Below are 14,012 nucleotides of genomic sequence, written 5' to 3' on the forward strand. Positions count from 1 at the left end.
CGACATCATGATGGTTGACAGCTGGCTCCCCGCTGCCTAACTGCAGGGAGCCGACTGTCAATCAGCATGTCAGCAGTCACACCGCATAGACAGAGCAGAGTAGAAGAAGAAGAACTGCGCTAATGATGTGGATCAGCTGAATTGCCGTCCGAAGCGGTCGGTGAACCCTCTGAGCTGACGCCAGGTAGAACAGGCAGGTAGTTGCACCTGTTAGTTTTTAGGTCCATAGTAAAAAAAAAAAAAAAAAGTAAAATAAAATAGTACTGAACAAACACTTTAACACTTGTGCTCTGCATACCCGTAATGGCTACTATAAACGTTAGATTGCCATCTTCCTGAACTCCACCATACACAGGAGCAGTCAGTTCATCAAAGATGTTTAAATGAGCCACTGTACAGTACTTCATTTCCCCTGTGGGCGGCGCTGCAATAAAAACTGAACATTTAAAGGGGTTTTTCATTTTTGGAAAACTCTTCTTCCCCAGCTGCAGTTTTTTAAAAAAACAAAAAAAACTGTGCCTTATTCATTCGCCTCTGGTCCTGTGCCTAGTCTCCCTGTGTTTTTGTCTGCATGTCTACAGTGCTGCACCCAATAACTGATCTCAGCCGCTCTGCCCGAGTTGACAGCATGAGCTGCTGAGTTTACTGATTGGCTGGCACTGTGGATACAAAATGCAGCAGTGGAGAGTTGATGCTGGACTTGGGGAGAGTGAATAAAGAACATTGTTTGTTCTGTATTTATATTCAAACTGCAGAGGTTTTCTGAAACTAGAAAATTCTTTAGTGTCAGATTTCCCCAGACTAGTGCTGAATTTCTGGAGGCTTACAGTCAAGGGCACTTTGTGATCAGATTATTTTGCAAGAACTTTAACTAGGAATTTCTTAGAGTGAGGAGCACCCTTTAAGACTCCAGGTTTAGTAATTTTAGTTTCATACTTTAGTGTAGCACCCTTAAGACTCCAGGTTTAGTAATTTTCGTTTTATATTTTAGTTTAGCATCTTAAATCCTCTGCCTCCTTAGCACCGTATGTATGTTTTTGGGCTGCATCTGTGGAAATCTTTAATCATCACAAATGGCCTTCTGCTCGCCGAGCGCTTTAGGAACCAGCGAAGCAATAGCTCCATTAATCTTAATACAGAGTCTCGTTCCTCCTTCTTTTTCAGGATCCGTGTAGAAAGAAAGCACTTTTGTTTTTTGCTCAGTTCTGTGTTGCCATAATGAATTGTACTTCAGCCCTGAGAGAGTCAGAAAGAAAGGGTTTAGGATTTTATTTTTCTTAAAACCTTAACTTTCTATGGCAGCTCCATTCCCGCTGTCAGGGAGTCTCATCCATCCTGATAAGAGCTTTTTAAATTATACATCTGCTCAACTAATGTGATGGCTTTTCTGGGAACAAAAGCGAAAAAAAAAAATTGCACCGGTGCATTATTGCGGACTGTCGCAGCGGGTTCTAGAATGTTTGGTTGTCATGGATACCAACTAGCTTTGCTGCAAAGTGTAGTTTTGATGTGAGAATTTTGGCACACGCTTACCCATAGCAACACATGACAGGCGTCGTAATTGAAATCTTCGCCTGTTGTGGTCGGAGGTTTTATTTTCATATTTTTCAGAAGTTCTGATAAGTTTCTTTTGAGGTCTCCGAGAAGGATAATAGTGATTTCATCGTAGCATGTGTTTTTTTTTTTTTTTTTGGGGGGGGTGAGGGGGTGGGATGCCTGAGATGGGTCAGATAAGTTTTACAGAGAGCACAGATCTCATGGATCCTGCAGTTTTACAATTTTAGAATCAAGGCAACTTGTTCTCATTTGTTAATTTGGTAGACGATCTGCAAATCCCTTTTAACAGTTACTGATTTCTACCCCGGAAACATCACACCAGACTGTTAGTCACAATTGTCTAGCTTGCTGTACAATAACCAGGATGATATTCCTCTCCAGCTGCTACACCGATGCCTCTACCCTGCTGTGCCAGTCATTGCACTGTTTGCCCATCCGCTACAGAGTTCAATATAAACTTATCGCTCTCACCCGCAAAGCGCTCCACAGTTCAGCACCACCCTAAATCTTCTCTTTCGTCTCTATCTACCACCCTACCCGTGCCCTCCATTCTGGTAATGACCGAAGACTAACATCCTCAATAATCTGGACCTCCCGTCTCCAAAACTTCTCGCATGCTGCACCAATTCTTTGGAATGCACTACCCAGGACAATTAGATTAATTCCCAATTCCCACAGTTTTAAGTGTTGGCTAAAAAAACTTTAGACTAGCCTGTCACCTCAACACACTTGCATAACTATACCCCTTTTGCCCATGCAAAATTTTCTTCAGAGTCATGACCCTCGTAGCATCTGTTCACGCACCCTCCATGCACTTTATAGCCCTCTGTGTCTGTACTTATACACATACTGGCTGGTGATCAGTTCATCCATCGTTATGTGAATACCCTATTTATTATATTGATGGCTGGTCTGTACAATGCAAGCAATTGTTACATTCACCTTTCGCGTCTCTCCTATTTTTTAATAGATTGTAAGCTTGCGAGCAGCAGGACCCTCTCTCCTTTGGGTATCTCAGTATGTGTTATTCTGTAATGTCTTTTATTGTCTGTACAAGTCTCCTCTATATTGTAAAGTGCTGCGGAATATGTTAGCGCTATAGAAGTAAAAATTATTTATTATTATTTCACTGCCTATTAACTAGTGTAATCTATCTCCAGCAGCAGAGATTACAAGACTGGTTATAGGAAGTGGGGGCGGGTCTTGTCTTTCTGCGGGGGGGGGGGGGGGGGCGGGTCTCGCCTTTCTGCAGGAAGTTTGGGGGGTGTGGGTCTCGCCTTTTTGCAGAAAGTGGGGGGGGGGGGGGTCTCGTCTCTTTGCAGGAAGTAGGGGGGGGCGGGTCTCGCCTTTCTGCAGGAAGTGTGGGGGAGGTCTCGCCTATTTGCAGGAAGTGGGGGGGGGGGGGCTTGTCTCTTCTTTTTGCCTGAAGTAGGGGGGGGGGGGGTCTCGCCTTTTTGCAGGAAGTGGGGGGGGGGAGGTCTCGCCTTTTTGCAGGAAGTGGGGGGGGGGCGGGTCTCGCCTTTTTGCAGGAAGTGGGGGGGGGCGGGTCTCGCCTTTTTGCAGGAAGTGGGGGGGGGCGGGTCTCGCCTTTTTGCAGGAAGTGGGGGGGCGGGTCTCGCCTTTTTGCAGGAAGTGGGGGGGCGGGTCTCGCCTTTTTGCAGGAAGTGGGGGGGCGGACGGGTCTCGCCTTTTTGCAGGAAGTGGGGGGGAGGTCTCGCCTATTTGCAGGAAGTTGGGGGGGGGGGGGCTTGTCTCTTCTTTTTGCCTGAAGTAGGGGGGGGGGGGTCTCGCCTTTTTGCAGGAAGTGGGGGGGCGGGTCTCGCCTTTTTGCAGGAAGTGGGGGGGGGCGGGTCTCGCCTTTTTGCAGGAAGTGGGGGGGGGCGGGTCTCGCCTTTTTGCAGGAAGTGGGGGGGCGGGTCTCGCCTTTTTGCAGGAAGTGGGGGGGCGGGTCTCGCCTTTTTGCAGGAAGTGGGGGGGGCGGGTCTCGCCATTTTGCAGGAAGTGGGGGGGGCGGGTCTCGCCATTTTGCAGGAAGTGGGGGGCGGATCTCGCCATTTTGCAGGAAGTGGGGGGGCGGGTCTCTCCTTTTTGCAGGAAGTGGGGGGGGGCGGGTCTCGCCTTTTTGCAGGAACTGTGTGTGTGTGTGTGTGTGTGTGTGTGTGTGTGTGTGTGTGTGTGTGTGTGTGTGTGTGTGTGTGTGTGTGTGTGTGTGTGTTTGTCTCTCTCCTTGTGCCATGTCTGTCAAACTGTAAATTGCACAACAGACATTTGGCTGTTAGCTCAGGGGAGAAAAGCCTTTGGACAATGGTAGGTACAGTGCATGCTGGGAAGTGTGGGAGAAGTGCCTGCGCTTATAGTGCTGGCAGAATACTGATGGAGTAGCTGCCTGCTCCAAAAGCAGCTTTATCTTGTGAGTAACGAGGGCAGGATGTGCTAAAATACTTCTATACCTGTGAAGAATTCCACTTTGTATTTATTTTGTTCTAATATAAATATATACACATGTATAATTTTTTGTAAGTAACATGTAGAATATTGGTGAAAGTGTTATTCCATCATTAGACAAGCATTTAGTGATGCCTCATGCTAGCATCTATTCCCTTCCCCCTGGGTGGATCTCCATTATCACCTTGAGACTTGGCTGGATACATTGTGTGGTGTGGCAACGCTCCGCTCCTTCTGTATACATAAAAGAAAAAAAAATTGCCAATTACCATATGAAATTCATGAACTTTAAATATTTAGCAGTGCACTTATCATCCATCAGGCGGCTTTACGGCCACATCCCATAAAATGTTTTTTTCTTCTTTACGGAGATTACAGGATTTCTTTGTTGTTGCAGTAAAATGAATTTGTATGAAATAGCGGCTGGTAATAAAGCTGACCGCTCTAAATGAGCACTTTGGAGATTCCTGTGCCCCCTCCTTACCGCTTCTTTCTAACGTAGGGCTCTTCTAAAAAGCATTTTATTAGTTTTGTATCAAGGCAGCACATATAATTTCATTGTCATTTTGGCGCTTCTAGGATACAATTTTCTGTTTAATGGAACTTTTTTCATTATCTAGATGGTTTTGTTGGAATGTTATAATTTTTTATTATTTTGGGATTTTTCACAAAGTAAATGTTTTACCAAACATGGATTTCTATTGAAGTCTAATCTAACTTCATTTACCATAAAGGATTAGACAAATGCTTTATGGGGAACTCTGTGTTTAAAAAAGGATGTCATCTATGCATTGTCCCCATCACATTACCATAACAGCCTATTGATATTAATATCAAGTATGTAACACTTAATTTGACCTGTGGTGGCGCTGTAGGGTAGTGAAACTGTTGTTGCCATGTTTAAATACAGCTGATCATCAGGGGTTCTGCTTAAGGGCTGTAAGTTTCGTCGACGACGTCGTCTGAGTCGTCGTCGTCGACGACTAGTCTTAATCCTTCTCACTTTTGGACCCAGCGGCAACTTCCCAACTGCTCTGATTGACACACCCTGGTCTGGGTGTTTGTAAACTCTGTCTGCTTCAGGGAGTCGCCGGTGATATTCACACTTTCCCTTGTGAAGGCTTGGAGCTTTTGCAGTCGGCTAGCTTCCCCTCTGGTGCCCTTGGAGGACTTTTGGTGTTATCTTTTTGGTATCTGCTCAAGCTAAGTTTTCCCCCTTTTGCCTCCCTTATTGTCTTTAGTTTATAGTGGGGACTAACCAGTGCTCAGCCTCCCCCCTCCCTGTCCAAGGCCTAGCTCTAGGGATATACAGGGCTTAGGTTTACTGCTCGTCTATTGGTGTGGAACCATAATAGGAACGGTAGGTTAGGCAGGGAGTTATTCGATCAGCCTAGGGGTCTCCACTCCCCCTTTCCCTAGTGTCTGGGCTTCCTTCCCCCTCATCCCTTTGTGTTGCCCTTAGTCTTTTCCACACTGTGCGTGACAGTGAGGCAGGTCCTATTTAAGTGATTGACAACAGGTGTGGCAGTAATCAGGCCTGTGTGTGGCTAGGTAAATTGAACTCCGCTTCCCAAAGATGCGAGAAACCACAGTTAATTTGTTTTAAGGGGGGAGGGGAAATCACTTTTTTACACAGGGCCCTATAGATTTGGATTTTTTTTCCCTAATAAAGACTTTAATTTAAAACTTCATTTTGTGTGTACTTGTGTTATCTTTGTCTAATATTTACGTTTGTTTTGTGATCTGTGACATTTTCTTTTTTTCTGGCACTTTGATGTGAATGGACTTCTATCGCTGTAGTTACATCCATGCCTAATATCTCGTCACCAAAATAAAAATAGAAATATTTAATTTGTGTAAGGGATCAAAAAGATTCCCATGAGTCTATAAATTGCTGTTGTGTCCTTTTTGAGCTTGGCAGCCGTGCCACCTCACCGGCCAGCACTGATGAGACAAGGTCCTGGGTGACTGTGGCTCTGCTCCTGGTTCCCGTATCACTAAGCAATGCTTTTGTTGGCTGCTGAATAATTCACAATTATTTTTTTTCTTATTCCTTCCTTGAGGTTTACAAGCTTTTACACAAGATATGGAGAGATTAGTCTATCGTTGACCCGTAATTCCCTTAAGAAAATAATCCGTCTGGGATTAGTGGATGAAATCTGCTAATCGCACGTTCGGAGAGATGTTACCTATTCAGAGTATAATCCGGGCACAATGCGGGGTCAGGTTTCTGTAACATATCAGACTTGGTTATCTTAATCTGGCTCTGCTGGAGAGGTGAAAGAAACGTATGAGAGGGAAAACGTCACTTTTTATTTTTGTTTTTATTTTTTTATCTACAATTAATTTACATACATACTATGTTGATGGTCCATTTAAGAAACCTAATCTAGAAATGAGAGGGAGCGCACAAAGAATGTACGCAAGCCCACCTACCCACCACCCCGGTATTCTCCTCTTCGTTCTTTCAATAATCAATTCGGTCTTGGTCTTGGCTTTTCTTGTCTCCACCAAAGTTAGTGTAGTGAAAGGAGTTGTCTGTTGTCCAGTTAGTGACTTAGTCGGGCCGGCCAAATACGTGCGCAATGAGATAGTCAGCTGTGATCCTAACCAGCGTTCTGGCTCTCCAGCAGTGGTCCGCATCCTGCGGCACTCCGGCTGTTGGCGGTGTGAGGTTCATCGACCCGGCATGCCTGTTTATTGCAGTAGACCACAGTGAAGAAGCGATGGCTGGATACATCTATTCCACCTCCTCTGAGAGCTGAAATCCAATATGCCCTGTATTAGTTTCCCCTCCATGTGTGTGTGATAAAACTCTTGGGCTACTCCCAAAAGTCATTATGGGCCAGTTATCAAACTTTATATCTTAAAGGGGAATTGTCATCTGAAAAAGCCTTTTTTTAAATCGGGTTTTTATTTTAAATTAAGCTTTTTTTTATTTTTACATTTTTGCGATGTTTGTTTTTTTTTTTTTAAATTTTTTTTATAAAGTTTCCATATCACAAATATATATTGTAGTAGATCGGCTCACTCAGCTGCACACGGAGGTGGACCCTGGAAAGCTGTTGCTTTAAATTTCTCAGTGGTTTATTAAAAACACCGCATAAACCATTTGTAAAGTCCATCAAAACAAACAGACCTTTTTTGGCATAACTTGTAAACAAAAGAAAATGTATATCACCGTCCATATACCTGTGGGGATCCGCACCCTCAGGGTTAGCAAAACACTGGTTCAGTTCCAGCAGATACACCAGCACCTCTCGGGAGCTAGCCTCTCCAGACACCCTGAACAACGAATGCCTCAGCATGCCGTCTATTTAAACCCCAGACCACACCCTGGGGTGGAGATATGGAGAACAACCTCCTACCCGCTCTATGGTTGTTCTCAAAAACTTTTAAAATGGCACCTTAACCCCTCTCAACACTTAGTGTGCTGGAGCAAAACTTTTAGGTTTCAAATCACTGAAGCTAATAGCCTCAGTGAAACATACCTCCCCTCCATCACTTTGCCAGTGACTGTCACAATATATATATATATACTGTGTATACACATGCAATTTTCACACTGGCTTCTAGGCTTTATGATAGACACTTTCTGTTCAGAAGACTTTTCAGCAGGCTTTCATCAGTGACCTGATTCCACAGGATCCACCATTCACAATAGGTGATGTCACAGCTCACCTCCTCCTCCTGTGCAATGACTGACACCTCTATATACAGTAGATAACACAGGATCCACCATTCAGTTGGACGCCCGGGAGCTCCTCTGTGCATGGGGGGCTTAGAAGGGGGCCTAACACTTTCCCAACGTTGATCAACTTCATTCTCATAATAGATGGAGCCCCCAAAGGTGGTGATGGCAAATCCTGGGGAAAAATGTGACTGTCCCTTTAATGTTTTCCCACTTATATCATTAGTGTCTGGACAAGTCGACAACACACATAATCACACTCTTCGGTGATTTATGCCCCCATTTTCCTGCTCTGTAGTGTTCTGCACATGAGTCGGTAAGCCAAACCTCCGATTCCGACTGAGTCCTCAATTTCCATGACACAGACTCCAACTCCGACTCCCTCATACACGGCTCATGTGTAAGTGATAAATTTACTGTAGCACAGATTCATCTCAGCTAAAAGTCTAGACCCTTAGATCAGGAATAGGACAGACATTTATAGGACATTTCATAACTTTCCCAAATTCTTATGAAAAAATATTCCCCACAAACTGCATTGAACTACTGTACCCAATTTATTATATATTTTAAGAGTTGGAGTCGGTCCATTTTATACAGACGCCACCAAAATGGACAACGACTCCAACTCCACAGCCCTGGTTCTGCGTCTTCCTAGCAATGTATTTATAGTCAGCGATTCCCCACAGACGGCGTATAATGACCAAGGTGTGTGATGCTCGCTGATCTCCGTCACCTCCCATCACTGCATCAACCACTTCTAGACATTGACTGATGCGTTAAAACAAAGCAGCGTGATGGCGTAATGTTTCTAACCTGTACGTCCTGTTTTTTTTTTTTTTTCCCCTTTTTCTGCATTATGACCTTTATAAATGGATCTCTAGTTTACTGGCTAGTACACATTCGCGACTATGAGGTCTTCTTGGGTTCATTGCCAACCGGGACAACATCTTGTAAATCTACGGAGAGGGTTTATTACAACGGCAGGTCTTTATGTTCTAAAAACGTTAATTTTAGCCTTTTGCTTCCATGATGTAGCTGAAAACTGGGCCAAAATGAGGTATGACTGCTAATTAATAGGAACTATACATGGTTATATGGTATAAAGTCAGAAAAAGCGAACGTTCCTGGGACAAAATTAACCAGACTTTAAAAAAAGTTCTACTTTGGTCTCATCTGACCAGAGCACCTTCTTCACATGCTCTGTGTCCTCTACATGACTTTTGCAAACTACAAACAGGACTTCTTATGGCTTTCAAAAATATCTATCTTCTTCCCACTCTTTCATAAAGGCCAGATTTGTGACGTAGATGACTAATCGTTAAACTGTGGACAGATTCTCCCACCTGAGCTCTGGATCTCTGCAGCTCCTCCACGGTGACCATGGACCTCTTGGCTGCTTTTCTTAATTTGTGTTCTTACTCTACTGTCAGTTTAGGTGGAAGGCCATGTCTTGGTAGGTTTGCAGTTGTGCCTTACTGCTTCCGTTTTTGGATGTCGTGCCATTTTCATCCTTCAACAAAGTGGGCAGGGGTGGGGTGGGATGTGTCATGAATCTGACAAGCATTGGAGACCATGATGAGCAGCACTGTTCCTTAATGAATCGGGCACCTCGCAGTCTACCCCTCCCCTCATCAAGACTGGCGTGAATAATGTCTTAAGTTCTAAGTCTAAGCTTCCACCCCTGCTCTGGCATTTGCTGTTTGACAACACCTGATATATTTCTGGAGCTTGCGGTGATGCAGAGCTTTTGCGCTCACGTGACTGTCAGTGACGTCAACTCTCTAGGATTATAATTGTCTCCTCTTGATTGCCAGTCAATTTTGATACTATTCCAGCAGCGTGACGATGACACGGGGAAGGGTTGCATGAGGTTTTTAAGGGTCTCTGAATCACTGCATTCAGCGCCATTAGCCCTTGTACCCCTTGATGAAGCCAGTCTGTGGTGAAACGTGTCTGGGGAGGGCTAATGTAGCATTATTTAATTGGCTCAGTTTTTCAACAGATAAATGGGAGTAAAATGAGTGACTATATATTCCAGTGCTTATACTTAACTATTAATAGGCAAATATATTAATTTGCCACTATAATTGTGTAGAAGATACTTGCCTTCATAAGATAATGTGCACACTTTGAATATTCGCAGCAGGTTTTTCTGTTGGAAAAATGAGCGGTTTTGATCCTTTTTTTTTAACCTGTGTTTTTTTCCCCATTCATTGTGTAACCTCTAATTAAATGTCAAGGTTTATGGACATTCACACTGCTGGATGGTGAAAGTTTAGTTATTTTTTTTTCTGTGGACGTTAAAAAATGCGAACGTGCGGTACGACCACACACAGTCATTTTTGAGCAAGTATACAGCAGTTTTACTCCCAATATTACCTGCCTATTACGTGAGGCCAAGCGTATTTAGTCTCTGCCCACCCATCCAGCCTGACTGGCAGCTACAGCTTTTACTGAGCAGTGTGAGATCTCAGCAGGGAGGAGGGACACTGAGGAGCTGTCTGTCAGGCTAGGTGGGCAAAGAATGAGTTGAACATCCATAAAGGGTTATACAGCTATTGTGATGTGATTGTGTTTTTTGTATTTTTTCTTCAAATTTAGTACACTTACCTCTTCAGATCTAAGAGATCATATTTTATAATCTATGCACTTTTGTTTTGGAAAATCTGATGAATGGTCCACTTTCAAAGACATCTTCATTGTAAATCTGTGCAGAAATGATTGGCTGATCATCCCAGGTCCAACTACCCTTAGTTTCTTCAGTAATAAATTTATTAAAATAAATGGCTGCTGCTGTAATGCACGGAGAATTTTGAGTGTGCCTGAATGGAAGTTGCTCATACATAGTGGCTCATAAAGTAAGAAGGGAGCAGGGGGCTCCCAACTAATTTTTAGATATGTTTTAAAAGAGAATTTGGACAGGGATCTTATTAAATTGTATATTTATTGCATAATAATTTTTTTTGTACATTGAATATGCATTTGAAGGGAACGTGTCTGGACGATGTTATTGGTGAATCTAATGGTATGGCTGTATAGGTCTTGGTACAACATTGAAAATGATATCTGTCTTGTAGTAATCTGATGTTCCAGCGTTGAGAAATCAGGCTGTAAAGCCAAATGAAAATTAGCCAGCAAGTGAAGTGGGGGAGTGTCTGTTTTCCCAGTAAACACTCCACCCAATATTCATATGACTTCAAAACTTGATTTCTCAGCACTTACAGATCAGATTTTTATGAGACTGGTATCATTTTTATTGTTGTACTAGGATGTATATGGCTATACCATTAGTTTCAGTGCTTAAACCATTCCCTTTAAATGCACCATTCTACTGAAACACCAACAACCTACTAACCGCCAAATCAAAGCCGCACTACTCTGTCCTCCTCCTCCAGGACCTGTCATCTGCCTTCGACACAGTGGACCATTCCCTCTTACTACAGACTCTCTCATCTCTCGGCATCACAGACTTGGCCCTTTCTTGGATCTCCTCATACCTAACTGACAGGACATTCAGTGTCTCCCACTCACACAACACCTCCTCATCTCACCCCCTATCTGTCAGTGTCCCCCCAAGGTTCAGTTCTAGGGCCCCTGCTCTTCTGTCCCAGGCCAAAGGTGTAGATGGAGCTCATAGTCTCATGACTTTAAATATCACCTCTAATAATCTTTTTTTAATTTTTTTTTTATAATAATCCTTTTATTTATATAGCGCCAACATAATCCGCAGCGCTTTACAATTCAGACAATTTACAGACATTCTGGGCGCTGTCCCCATCAGGGCTCACAATCTACATTCCCTATCAGTATGTCTTTGGGATGTGGGAGGAAACCGGAGAACCCGGAGTAAACCCACACAAACACCGGGAGAACATACAAACTCCTTTAAGATGATGTCCTTGGTGGGATTTGAACCCAGGATGCCAGAGCTGCAAAGCAACAGTGCTAACCACAGAGCCACCTTGCTACCTCTATGCTGATGACACAGATCTACCTTTCCAGATCCGATATCTCCTCCTTACTTACCAGAATCCCACAATGTCTGCCCGCTATTTCATCCTTCTTTTCTGACAGATTCCTAAAACTTAGCATGGATAAAACTGAATTCATCATCTTTCCACCTTCCCATTCATCCCCCCCACCTGACCTATCCATCATAGTCAATGGCTGTCCACTTTCCCCTGTCCCATAAGCTCACTGCCTTGGGGTAACCATGGACTCTAATTTCTCCTTCAAACCACATATCCAAGCCCTTTCCTCTTTGTCGACTCCAACTCAAAAACATCTCCTGGATCCGCACATTCCTCAACCATGAAAATGCAAAAACACTAGTGCATGCCCTCATCATCTCCCGCCTCGACTACTGCAACCTCCTGCTCTGTGGCCTCACCTCACACTCTCGCACCCCTCCAATCTATCCTAAACTCTGCTGCCCGACTAATCCACCTGTCCCCCCGCTATTCCCCGAGCTCTTCTCTCTGTCAATCCCTTCACTGGCTCCCCATTGCCCAGAGACTCCAGTTCAAAACCCTAACCATGGCAAACAAAGCCATTCACAACCTGTCTCCTCCATACATCTGTGACCTTGTCTCCCGGTACATACCTGCACGCAACCTCCGATCCTCACAAGATCTCCTTCTCTACTCCCCTCTTATCTCCTCTTCCCACAATCGCATCCAAGATTTCTCCCGTGCATCCCCCCTACTCTTGAACTCTGTACCCCAACACATCAGACTCAGACCCACCTCTTCCGACAAGCCTACAACCTGCAGTAACCCTCACTCCACCACATTACTGCACGACCAGCTCTACCCCCACCTACTGTATCCTCACCCATCCCTTGTAGACTGTGAGCCCTCGCGGGCAGGGTCCTCGCTCCTCCTGTACCAGTCGCCATCACTTTTTATTAAAGATCATTGAAATTGTTTTTGTTTGTATACCCCTTTATCACATGTAAAGCGCCATGGAATAATTGGCGCTATAATAATAAATAATATTCAGTATATAAAACACCATGCAAAAAATTACATTGTTTCAATTTGATTTTAAGATCCGTGTTTGCTGTTAGTGAAGGGAAACATTGAGGTTTACGTCCAAGTTTTGAGAATTACAGTATACAGTATCCTTCACTTATTTGGTTCCATTGTAAATATTAAATGTTAGCATATTATATTCTCAATAAGAAATGGAGGGAAACGTTCTCTCTGGTTGTTACTAGGAGTTTATGAATATTTCTAACATATACATCAAATCTACACCAAAACATGCAGTGGTAAAGAAGCCTTACATAATGTGGAACAACCTCCTTTTAAAAATAGTAAAATTAACTAAATAGAAAAAAAAAAGGCTATCCCCACTGGTGGCCACATGGTGGCGCAGTGTGCTCGCATTGATGCAGTGCTGCGGTACAGAGGCTGATTGATTCCTAGCATGTTTCAAGAGGTTGCGGTTTGCGTATTGATAAATGATTACAGCAGTTTCTCAACCTGATGGCTACCTGTGATGATATTCACCTTGAGAGGCTGCTGTGAGAGAAACAAGGAAGAAAAGCACAACTCCTTAGTTAGATCTTTAAATAGTTTTCTTCACTTTTTTCCCCTTTTTCCTCTGGTACACAAAGGCTTGACTTATTTTATATATTTCGTGTATGTGTGTGTGTGTGTGTGTGTGTATTATAAAAAATATATAGTATACTTTATATTTTACAGAAATATAATAAATATATATGTATACATGTATTTATTATGTGTGTAGAATATAAAATATATGTAAAAAAATAAAAAATTTATATAAAATTTTTTTTAATTTGCTTTAAGAATGGATTATTGGAAAACCAGGCTGTGCGATCTATATGAGCGAAGGGTAATGGGATTATGCAATCACTTTTGGATTGCACAGGGCGGCAAATCATGTGTCTATGTGCCAGAAGGCATGGAGGCGTAATAAACGGGCAGTAATTGTTTCCTGCATTGATCTGATGGGATAGACTTGGGCTGATTAACCAGGAGTCCATAGACGGCCATCATGTGGCCCTTTTTTTTTAATAGCTCATTGACGTGCAACCAAACGTTCTTCCATTGACTAAGTATATACAATATTGAGCATTTCATTATGGGGACAATACATTATTAAATGCCTGCGAGATGTACGGCCTCGTCTGTAGGATTTTATGGGCCTTAGGGAGGCATCCCTGCAGAGACCTGACTGTTTATAGCCATTTTCAATGGCAGATTGGAAACCCGGGGCCACAAAGGAAACGTAAATCAGGGCTGGAGACCCCGGAGGTGTTAATGGGCATGTACGTAAAAAGTGATTG

The 14,012-nt window shown here is 43.4% G+C and overlaps 1 protein-coding gene across 2 annotated transcripts in view; it reads left to right on the forward strand.

Annotated features, from left to right (window-relative positions):
- Nucleotides 1–14,012, forward strand: part of NBAS (NBAS subunit of NRZ tethering complex) — a 760,680-nt gene that overhangs the window by 35,333 nt on the left and 711,335 nt on the right. The window lies entirely within an intron of this gene.

Source organism: Phyllobates terribilis, unplaced genomic scaffold, assembly GCF_046119375.1.
Source record: "Phyllobates terribilis strain yellow unplaced genomic scaffold, ASM4611937v1 Scaffold_3__8_contigs__length_932513732, whole genome shotgun sequence".
NCBI lineage: Eukaryota > Metazoa > Chordata > Amphibia > Anura > Dendrobatidae > Phyllobates > Phyllobates terribilis.